This window comes from Orcinus orca, chromosome 13, assembly GCF_937001465.1.
Source record: "Orcinus orca chromosome 13, mOrcOrc1.1, whole genome shotgun sequence".
NCBI lineage: Eukaryota > Metazoa > Chordata > Mammalia > Artiodactyla > Delphinidae > Orcinus > Orcinus orca.
Genome location: NC_064571.1, coordinates 54,546,764 through 54,558,866, shown reverse-complemented (window position 1 = coordinate 54,558,866; position 12,103 = coordinate 54,546,764). Strand labels below are relative to the sequence as shown.

The 12,103-nt window shown below is 42.1% G+C and overlaps 1 protein-coding gene and 1 long non-coding RNA gene across 4 annotated transcripts in view; one reads left to right on the top strand and one right to left on the bottom strand.

Moving 5' to 3' along the window:
- Nucleotides 1–12,103, bottom strand: part of LOC125960907 (uncharacterized) — an 840,695-nt gene that overhangs the window by 294,283 nt on the left and 534,309 nt on the right. The window lies entirely within an intron of this gene.
- The window catches only part of PRKCE (protein kinase C epsilon), a 509,933-nt gene that overhangs the window by 2,279 nt on the left and 495,551 nt on the right, over nucleotides 1–12,103 (top strand). The window lies entirely within an intron of this gene.

The window sequence follows — 12,103 nt, the reverse complement described above, 5'->3', positions numbered from 1 at the left end:
GTTCAATTAGGAAATGGATTTCTTTATTTTCAGATTTGTTACATGTTTCCACCAAGAGCAGGTGTGGCTCTGGGTATATATGTTTTCAGGGTTTTTTGGTCTACCCCAAAAGAGAGATATCTGATCCTCATGGAGAGGTGTTTAATTATTGAAAATGAATAACTTCATGATTGTCCTATGGTCAGAGGTTGCACATGAATCACCTTGGCATATCGCCTTACATATATATACATATACGTACACCCGTATATATGCATATATAGATGTATATATATTTTAAGGATATGGAATTTTAGGGGAAAATAGGAAGAAGCCTCTTCCCTTTATGCTCACAGCTGTGATGTAGTCTGCCCGAAACCATGGTTACGGGGCTTACAGGGAAGCTCCAACAGACCACACCAAGTATAGCCCTAGGAGATTGTGGCTTACACTTTGGGAAGCAGGCAAACCTTTATGGAATCCCAAAGAACACAATGCTATTCCATTCCATTCCAGTTCACCAGTGGCCCTTGCCACTGCCTCCCTCGCACCACTGGCGTTCCCACTCATTCCCCATTTCCTCTCCACACTGGCCTCCAGTCCTTTCACTCATGAAAGCGGTGCATGTCTGAGGGGGAGCTGAAGGTATAACTAATTTCAAAGCCAAATCTTAACACCAAAAACCTGTGGTTTTCAAGTTGTTGTTGTTGTTGTTTTAGAACGTGAAGGGGAAGAAAAAGCTATGACTGTGGTAGTGAGGAGATGGGGCGTTTTGCCGTGTATTCAGATGAAGGAGTTGGACAGTGAGGCAGAGAGCAGGTAGGGTGAACACCAGGTCTGCTTTTATCCATATGCAGATGCTGGTTGGAGGGAAAGGTGTCTGAGTGTCTCTGATGATGCTTTGCTGGGGCCCACCCAAATCTTGGGCACATTGGGGCACCATCCCCACTTTGGAGCATGTCCAGTGAAGTGTGCATTGGGCACTAGTCTTGTTTGGCTATCATTCTCTAAGGTACTCAAATTCACGTGGAACTTGGCCCTAGACCAGATCATCTAGTGCACAGGCAAGTTTCACAGACAAGGACGTTGAGTCCCAGAGCAGCTAAGTGGGTACCTGAGGTCATGTGACAAGCAAAGGGGGCAGAGTTGGAAGGAGGGACCACACCTCCTATTGCTCACGGCTGGCCCAGTGGAGAACTGACCCCTCTGCCCTCCCAGTCTAATTCTCCTTGCAGAGTCCTGTGCTGTGGTCCCTGATGTTTTTATTGTACCTGATAATTTAAACTGCTTTCAAAATCAGTGTTTCTTTTGCCTTATATAGCAAGTGTGTATTAGATATGACAGGTATTGGATAGATGCAAAAACTTGAGATACGGAAAGGCCAAAGTCACAGGATGAATCAAGTAGTGGAGCTTGTTCTGTTTGCCCATTTGTGGTTGTTTCCACGAGGGTTCTTTGGCCATTCTGGTTCTTCCAGACTGAGGGTGAGGATGCAGCAGCAGAGGTGACTGGCCCTTGGAAACAGACAAGCTGCCACTGGAATGGCTGAGGTCACCTTTCCCACCCCTGTCGGCCAGGGGACACCCACAGAATCACACCTTTGGGTAGAATTTCCTAGGCTCTGGCTTCTGTGCTCTTCACCTGACAGTGATGGAGAGATGTGGCTGAGAAATCTGGCCTGGAGTAAGAAGATGCAGAGGGCCTGCAACAGCCACTTCTCTCAGTGCTGTGGAACATTTCATTCAGCTACATGATGAGTTCCCACGTAGTCACTGAGTTCCTGTTTTGTGCTCGGATCCAACCAGGGACATTTAGCTCTCTGGGTAATCCAGGAGTAAAAGAGACCATGGGTTACTCTCAGGAGGCTCGGTTTCACTAGGGAAATGACACTGAATAGATCCATATAGACACTTAAGTAGCAATTATGTCATAAATGAGTGGTACCTTAAGTATGTTACAGGAATTCCAAAAGGGAGTGTGCTGGGGTGGCTGGAAGAATCTGGAGGTTCCTGGAAGGAGGCATGAACTGGGTGTGAAATGATGGGTAACATTTAAAGAGACATTTATAAGAGGAGATAGTGTTCCATGGGCACGGACACTCTGGAATAAAGGCAGAGAATGCCTGTGGTCAGAGACACATGGCTGGAACTGATGGTGCCTGTCAGAAAGGACAAAGGCAAGTTTGAGGTTTCCCAAATTTAAGACCTTTATCTGAGTACTGCCTGTACTATTACATATTTATTTAATATTTTTAAACATTGATGCTTTTATTTCCCACTGAAGCCCCAGTATTCATGAAATCACAGGTTTGGATACTGTAGTTACAATTTTTCTTCATTTATATTAACATAAACATTGGGCCTCTAAAAGAAAAAGAAAAGTTTACCTCAGATGCCTCTTAAAATCATTAGTGCCATGGGGGCCACCCTCTGGAAACACTGGAGCGGGAGAAAGTTTAGAAAATTGAGGTGGATTCTAGAATGTTTAAAACCAGGCTGAGATCATTATTCTCCAGACCATGAGAGATGTATCAGTTTTGATGACAAAAGGGATTGCTTTAAAGAAAGCTTATTACAGAGAGAGGGGAAGATTGCATTTGTACTTGAAGCAGAATCCCATTAAATACTATTGCCATAGCTTGTTTCCTAAGAACTAGATAATGACGCTACTCAGACTTTGGTGTGCAGAAGAATCACTGGTTGAGGGGCTTAAAAATATAGGTTCTCCTGCCCCACCTTCAGAGCTTTTCATTCTGTAATTTAGGACGAGTGCTAGGGATACTCATTTTTAACAAGATGTCCTGGAGATTCTGACCAGACCATACCTTAAGAAACACTGAATTAGTATAGAAATTGTGGGCAGAAGTCTCCAGATAATTAATGTACCAAGACTCTGTACATAGAAATGTCCTGAGATTTTTGAATGGACTTTTATCGTTCCTAAAGCAAGATTTATAAGCAGGATTGGGTAGACTAGAAGTATTGGGATTCCCATGAGAACCAGAGGCTGAATGGATGCTGGCTGGAGCAGCGCTTGCAGTTTAGGACAGATGATGGGGGAGCAGGGGGATGGCAGAGAGGGTGGGTGGAGCGTGCCGCTACAGCTGGCTGGTCCTGTCACACTCTGGAGTTTGCTCTTTGTCACCTCAGTAGTCTATATCCTTAGCCTCAGTTCTCTCCTGTTCTCCCCTTCCTGCCTCTGAAGATATCTTTGGTTGGTGTCACTCCCATGCTTCATCCTGTGGAAGAGGCACTCATAACAGTGCTAATGACAGAAAGGCATTGTCTGAGAGGTGGTGTGGCAGAGCACCTAAGGGCAGAGCACTGGAGCCTGGCTGCTTGGACTTGAATCTCACCTCTACCACCAACTACTTTCGAGACCTTTAGGGAGTGATATAACCTGTGTTTCTGTTTCTTCCTCTGTAAAAAGTGGGGATAGTACAAGTCCCTACCTGTAATGAAACGGGCTTGTCATGGGGATAGAAGGAACACATAAAGTGCATAAGCCAATGCCTGGCCCTCAGTCAGGGCTCTGTGAATGTTTAACAACTATAGCTATCATTGTTATGTCCCCCTAAACCTACCATGGGGCTGGCCCTAGAGAAGGTTCTTTCCTGAGTTGATTATTATACAGGACCTAAGGAAGCCAGTTTTTCTTAGCCTCCAAAATGTTTTTCATTCGGGGAGTCTCATTTGGCAAGGAATGGGACTCTAGTGTTTCTGTTTCATTTTTCCAAAGTAACGCATTGACAGGGCTTCTCAAAATTATCCCACCCTGCTGACCCTGGGGGATAGGCCGATGCCCCTTTTGGAGAGGTTAGGCTGGGGGGGGGGCAGCTGGCGATGCCCCTGGGCCCCAAAGCCCTTGGGGAGAGTCTTACAATGCCGAAGCCAAACAGAGGGGCCTAGTGGTTCAGCTGGTGGTGCCCTGGGCAGAGCCTGAGGACACGTGTTCCAGTGAAACTACCCTAGCTGAGTCTGCTCTGCTGGTGGCCTGAGCCCGTGTTGATATACGCTGCCTAAAGGCCCATCTCCTCTGTCTTCAGGACTCTTGTAAGGCAATCTTTCGGAGGATTTCTGAAAACTTCTATTATCATTTAAATAGAGTGAGGTGGGATGGTCTGGAAAGAGGCACCGAAGCCCTGGGAAGGGTCCACACCCACTTTGTGGGCACCTATGCCTTGAATTCGTCCCCCAGCACCTGAGGTTCCAGATCTCTCCCTGCTCTACTTCCTACCGACTCATGTAATACTTAACCATCTAATTAAATATTGCTCCCCACGGTACATAATTACTTATTTAATCACTAAGAGTGATTCTTGATCCAGTGCTATCATGGAGAGCTGCTTGACTTTGGGTGCCCGAAGTTAAAGGGCCTCGAGCCTCATGGGCTGTCAGGCCTTGTCTGTCTGTCCTGTTCCTCTTTCTCTGTCTTTGACCAGCCGCAGATCTAGTGAATATTTAAGACCATCAGCTCCCTAGCTCCTCAGTGGGCCCCTCGCCCTGAATCTGTGAGCTCTAACTGCAGGATGCCTGGACCAGTCACTAGCTGTGTGTCTTTGGGTACGTGACTTTAAGTCTGTTTCTTTGTTTATAAAATGGGAATATAATAGTTCTTACCTCTTAGGGTTGCTGTGAGAAATAAGGGAATCTATGTACAGTTCTTAGCAAGGGGCCAGGCTACAGTACATTCTAACAATTTTTATTAATATTTGAAGGGTTATGTGCGTGTATTCATAGTTTTAGAATCTTAAATCAGAACATATTGTCCGGTGAAAGATATTTTTCTCTTTGATTTGTGAATGTATTTATATGAGAAGTCTCACATTGTCTAAAAATAAAGTTGATTTAGTTACACTTAACAATTGCCTTTTTGGAAATATTAGAATTACTTGAAATGAGATTGTTTTGGAAAGTCTGGAACTGTGACCACTGGAGTCAAAGGTTAATTATTTATTGAAGCATATGAGTAATTGGAAATAAGAATATTTGGGAGCTGCTCTTTTGGTTTTGCTGTACCAATTTCATCTAGTTTCATGGGTTTAAATACATTCTCAGTGCTGTTGACTCTAAATTCCTAATTCCAGCCCATACCTGCTCTTGAGACTCACAACTCATATATGCGACTGCCTTCTTGTCATGGCCATATGATGGTATAAAGGGCATCTCAAACTCAATTATGTCCCAACCTGATGTCCCCCCTCCCCAGTTTAAGCCTCTCGTAGTTTTCCCTATCTCAAGAAACGGCAACTCCATCCTTCCAATTGCCCAGCCCATTCTTGGCGCCTCTCATTCTCATGCACCCTGCCCCGTATGCAGTCCCTCAAGCAACATCTCTTGTCTCTGCCTTCAAAATATGTCCCACATCTGATCAGCTTTCCATACCTCTGCCGACGCCACTCTGGCCCAAGTCCAAGTCATCTCATGCCTGGATTATTTCAACAGCCTCCTAAGTGGTACCCCCTGCCCCAACTTCATCAGATCATGTCACTCTGCTCACAGACCTGTCAGGGTAAAAACCCTTATCACCATCTGTAAGGCCACCATGGTCAGGCCTCCTGTTATGACCTCTCTGACCCCATGGCCCAGTACTCCTCACTGTTCAGTCCTCTCCCAGTCACATTGACCCACTTGACACCCTTACACTTACTCACTATGTTCCTGCCTCAGTCTTTGCACCTGCTATTCCATCTTTCTAGAATATTCCTTCCTCAGATACCCTCATGGTTCAAGTCTTTACTCAAATGTTACATTCTCAGTAAGGCCTTTTCTGACAATCCTGTCTAAAATTTTACTCTTCTCCTTGAAACTTTATATGCTCCTTTCCTGCTTTATTTTTGCTTTTTAGCTCTTATCTATCTCATATATTATATAGTTTTATTATTTGTCTTCATCTCTAGCACCAGAACAGAGGTTCAATAAATGTGGAGGTTTTTGTTCACTGCTCTATTCTTGGTACTCAGAACAATTCCTGGCACACTGTTGCGTTAAAGAATGAATTTAGTCAAACAAAGGTGTATTCCCCTAGCACCCTCTGTGGTCTAGCACTGTGGTAGATACTGGGGGCTTGATAAAACAAAGTGGTGTATGGTATCATTCCTGCCTCTGAGCAGTAGGAAGTCTAGTTGGGAAGACCAGTAAGATAAGCAGTTGAGTGAATTCCTTAAACGATCTTTCTGTATGGTTGAAAGAAGTAAGGATAAGGCAGGAGAAGAGGATATTTTATTTTATAAAAATCTATGGGATCCTTAAAGATGGATCTTTTTGTGAGAGAATGCTGTATTATTTCCATGAGGCAATTTGCACCAAGCTGAAGCATCTCTATCAAGTCTGAGGTTTCTTTATTTTTTATTTTTTTCCAGCCTACTGAGATATAATTGACAAATAAAAATTATATACATTTAGGGTGTACAGTGTGATGATTTACTATACATATACATTGTAAAAAATTATATATGTATATATATATATACAGACAGACATATATATATACATATTCTTTTTCAGATTCTTTTCCATTACAGGTTATTACAAGATATTGAATATTATTTCCTGTGCTATACAGCAGGTCCTTGTCAAACCATTTTTAAGGGTGGAAGCTGTCACAAACAAATAAAGGTTCCAAAAAGTATAGAGTTTCCTCAAAAAACTAAAAATAGAGTTGCCATATGATCCAGCGATCCCACTCCTGGGCATATATCTGGAGAAAACTATAATTCAAAAAGATACATGCACCCCTATGTTCATAGCAGCACTGTTCACAATAGCCAAGACACGGAAACAACCTAAATGTCCATTGGCAGATGAATGGTTAAAGAAGATGTGGTGCATATACATAACGGAGTACTACAGCCATAAAAAGAGAGTGAAATAATGCCATTTGCAGCAACATGGATGGAACTAGAGATTATCATAGTAAGTGAAGTAAGTCAGACAGAGAAAGACAAATACCATGTGATATCACTTATATGTGGAATCTAAAATATGGCACAAAAGAACTTATCTGTGAAACAGAAACACTCACAGACATAGAGAACAGACTTGTGGTTGTCAAGGGGGAGAGGCATGGATTGGGAGTTTGGGATTAGTAGATACAAACTACTATATATAGAATGGATAAACAACAAGGTTCTACTATATAGCACAGGGGACTATATTCAATATCCTGTGATAAACCATAATGGAAAAGAATATGAAAAAGAATGTATATATATGTATAACTGAGTCACTTTGCTGTACAGCAGAAATTAACACAACATTGTAAATCAACTATACTTCAATAAAATAAATTTAAAATAAAAAAAAGTAAAGGCTACAAATGCTGTATAACCATTACGGAACAAAATGATTGTCTGAGGTTTCTGAAAGAGGGAACTGTATACCCTGTGGGTGCTCAGGGCCCATGCAAGGTGCTGTGATAGGGGGAGAAGGAAAAGGTCCACTTGTCTTCCCTTTGCAGAGTTTAAAACTAAGTTTAAATTCTCATAAGGGCTTTAGATGCAACACCCTTTGTAATTGGCAGCAACAAGAAGTGAAATTTTACATTCCAGCACCTGAACTCACAGAGCTCGTTGAAGCACATGCAGACAAAACTTCCAGGGGTTTCACTTAGTTGAAAAGAACTCTGGAGCAGGCCTGCAGTATTTAACATAAGTAAAAGCTACACTTGGCAAAACATTATATTTCTCTTCAAGTCCCTCCGGGTATATATGGGCTTGTTAAGTAATTACAATCTATTATAATGCTAATTAGCAGGCTGCACCTGTTTGAAATCTAATTTTCTGGCAGGAACCATGCAAAGTGGGCAAAACTCTGCACTGTGCTGGGAGAATGGGAAGGACAGGGACGGACTGTTGTCCTTGTACCTCGCCGACCTCTAAACGGAATGGAAACTCCGGACAGGATACGATTGAGCTCTGTAGTATCTATTGCCTGGGAAGAGGAGGGGCACAAGCCTGTCACTAGATCCAGGTTCAGGAATGAGGACCTCCCCCCCATCCCCCGTCCTGGTCCCCGCTACCTCACCTTGAAGTCTCAGAGAGTTAGTTTTGAAGCTAGTGAAAAGTCACTTTCATTTGCCAGCAAGGAATAAACTTATTGAGCTACTGACCCAGCTTCAAGGTGTAATCAGGTTCAAGAAGGGTTTAGCGGGTGCATCTATGATTAATTATTGACGAAAAAATTGACTTGGAGTTTGCTTATGTCCTTCTTGAATAGATTTGTTTGTTTTTTTCAGACTAGAGCAACTCTTGGTGCCCATTGTCTTTCTGCAGCCAGATGTAAGCATCTTGTTTTCTTCTTTTAAAATAAATTCTGGGTTTATTTATATATTAGGAAAAAAAGACTTTTTTTTTTACGTCAGTCATGGAGTCATAGAAAAATTGAGAAGAGATACAGAGATTTCCCATACACCCCCTATGTATGCATGTGACCCCTCATTATCAGCATCTCCCACCAGAGGTACATTTGTTACAACTGATGAACCTATACCATAATCAAAATCACCCACTGTCCGTAGTTTACATTAGGGTTCGCTCTTGGTGTTGTACATTCTGTGTTTGTACAAATGTGTAATAACATATATCCATCATGATAGTATTATATGAAGCAGTTTCACTGCCCTAAAAATTCTCAGATGTAAGCATCTTGTGAGCAGACGTGTCTTCAACACCAGTCAGAGTATGAGCCACTCAGAAGGTGCATGTAACCTACTCACTCATCCGTGGGTTGAGTAGAAGGTTGCTTCTTTGGAGTCTGTCTTGTAGAATCTTAAATAAGCAGCACTCTTTCATCAGACTAACTTAGCTTCTGCCCCTCTTAGAAGTTCATCATCCAGTACAGTGCTGAAAAGAAGGATGGTGGAACCCACAAAAGATTCTAACCAGTCGACAAAGAGGAGTCTTCCTTCATTGTTCCAGCCATCCTTTCAGCCATTTAGTGAATATTCATTGAATACCTTATATGCCAAGCACCATGCTAGAAGCTGGTCCCCGATCTCATGGAGTGTATAGACTAGTAGGAGACACAATATTAATCAAGGAATAACACAAATGTCCTGGTATGTAAAATTACAGCTAAGAAGGAGAGCTCTTCACACAAAACTTTCAGAGCGTGGGGACACCTAGACCTCACCTCTTCAGAGTTGGATTGGCTAATACCTTCTTCTTTCCCTGAAAAATTTGTTGAATGGTGAGTCAGGTGACTTCTATTACCAAGTGGCATTGGACCTTAAACTCCACATCTGTGAAAGCAGGAGTTTGCACAGTCTAGAGACTTAGCAAGGCCTGTGTGAACAACGATCCTGACTTGGCTGTCTGCATTTGGGGCCTTGACTGTGCTCAACCTAGCACTTGATAGTATTTTATCTTTATTGGTCTCCATGTAGCTAAGTCTTGTCTCCCCTGAGAAACTTCCAGCTTCTGCCTTTTCCCCTCCTCATCCTTCTTTGTTGTTGTGATCAAAATCACAAAGGTATTTTTGAAAGCTCACTTCTTCGCCTAGTGTTCAGGGCCCACAAAAATACTCTTATTTTTAAAATGGAGCCCTCTGTATCCTTCAGCCATTCAAAGGATATTCTAAAAACAAATAAACAAGCAAGCAGAATTTCTAGAATGCAGGGTCTGTGACTCCATCTCTCTACCTTCCAGACTGATGATTACCTAAAATGTTTGGGGCAGCTGATCGAATCATCAGTCAGCCAGCAAGGATGGAGCATGTGATCGACCAGTATTTACCAGCATATCTTTCAAATATTTTCAGGTTGCTGTGATCAAAGAGTTGGGGAAATGTTACAGAGTCAAATGCACATTAGTATATTAAAGACTCCAAGATGGCCTGTAGCAAAGGGACTTGTATAACTCTGCGTGGAACCACTTATTTCCAAAATTATTTTGTCATAGAATGCTCTTACTTGTTAAAAACTGTTAGCACCATAGAGCTAGTGTTTTGTGGACATATTTTGCAAAATATTATAATTAGAAAAAAGAAAGAATGGACTTCCTCAAGTGGGCCACTTGGGGATTCAAAGGTAACACCCTTTTATGAAAGTGAACTCGAGGAACTGTGGGAATTCACAGGAGGGGGGATTACTGTGGGTTCTGATAGTTGGCAGAGACTTCTTGGTAAGATTTGGAAGCAGTCCTTGTAGAAAATGGAATCTGAATAGACAGGGAAGGGAGCCTCTAAGTTGAAAGGAGACCATAAAGAATATTGGACTGGCAGTTTCTAGCATTTTGGGTTATGAGGGCAGTCAGGAAATCAGTGAGATTAAAGTAAGAATGCATTCCAAAAATAATTGCTTCAGTAACAAAACACACAAAAAAAAACCCCAAGGAATAAGATATCCAATAAAAGGGAACAGTGAGTAGCATGGGGTATTCATTCATTAATCTATCCATCTGTCTAGCTGGCCAGCCAACTAGCCAGCCAGCCATTCAACAAATACATATTGAATAGTTTCTATGTTCTAGGAATTTTGCTCAGAGCACAGTGTTGAGCAAAATCACTCATGATATATTGAACTCTTTATTAGCAAGGAAAACTATCCTGAGGGCTAACCTCAATCCCTCATCCTGTATTTCCAGTTAATTTTCCTTTGTTTATTTCTTGATAGGCCTAATAGAGATGGAGAATAGCTTTGTAGCATCCTTCATGTAATTGAGTGGTGGCTTGTCCAAATTCATGAACATAAAAAAAATTGTGTGGGCTTTGGAGTCAGTCCATCCTGGGTTGAATTCTGGTTTATCAGTTTTGGCTGCATGATCTTGGGCAAATTATTTAACTTATATCTGTACCAGCCTCTTATCTATAAAGGGGAATAATAGCTGTCTTGTAGAGTTATTGTAATATTAGATGAGAAATGTAAAAGTGCCCAGCTTCTAGGAAGTTTTAAAAAAAAATGGTAGTTAATTATTATTGGGAAATATCTGCAATTAATATTTCTTACTAGATACAGGTAAAATTGTGCTTTGTCTGAAGATTTTGTTCAGTAATTCCCAGCTAAGGAGTCTTAAGCAAAACCTTTTTCAGTCCCTACTTCCCTTCCTCCCTGAAATGAGCTAGCAACAGGAATTCAGGGTTTGCTAATTCCAAGTATGCAGAACTAGAATCCCACACTTAGCTCTTCTTAGGTGACCCCTTGGGGTGGGAGGTACAGGGAACATAGATGACCTGCCCTTGGGCTCTCCTTTGGTCCTGATGGACAGACCTTCCCAACAAATTGCTCCCTCTTGCCTTTTTAAAAAGCAGAGACAGTGTTGCATTTTGACCTGAACAACACCTGCGTCAGTTTGTGAGCCTAATGTGGTAACTGAGGTTTGAGGGTTTTTTAACAGCCCAGTTTGCTGTGGTCCAGGTGTATGTCCCATTTCTCTGGGCCAAAGCATCTGACTTCATTTCCCTACTATGTGTGTCTTCTGTAAGCCCAGCCTCCAATGCTGTGCATGCCGATCGCTCTGTTGTCCTAGCCGGAATGCTGGCAGCACCCAAACCCACTCCATTTAGAGAGTAGGACTTTGCTTTTGACCCAGACACTGGAGTTGCTAAGGAGTACCAAGAGTTGAAGAATAGCCAGTCTTTTGAAAAGATTACTGTGTGCTCATAAGGAACTATACATTTACTGGTTAATTTTCTGTTAAGACCCTTGGTCTTTCAGCTCAGATTTCATTTTAGAGAATTTATATTGAAATAACAAAAATAAGCGTGGCAGATAGCTCATCTGCCCTTCTTTATGGGTCAGTTCTCAGAAACTGCCTTTTCTTCTCTTCAGTCATAAAAGTCCTTTTCTGCCTTCAAATCCTTCTTCAGACTTCACCCAGGAGCAGCAGGTCTGGTTCTTTTGTAGCTTTATGACTTTGTGAAGATTCACTTAACATCCTCAAACTTTGGTTTCCTAGTTTATGAAAAGCGTTAGTACTAGTTTGCATTTTAGAGAAGACTATCTCATTTAAGTTACAGGTGCCTGAGTACTAATTCAGGACGACAGCTTTAGGACTGGTTTTCGTATCTTTATTAGTCTGGTTCTCCGGAATCCAGAGGATTTGTGCGAGAGTTGTACGGTAGCACTAAATCCCCTTTCTGGGTGCTCAGAACCAAGGATAGTCTCCACCCACCCCAGGAGCTTATAG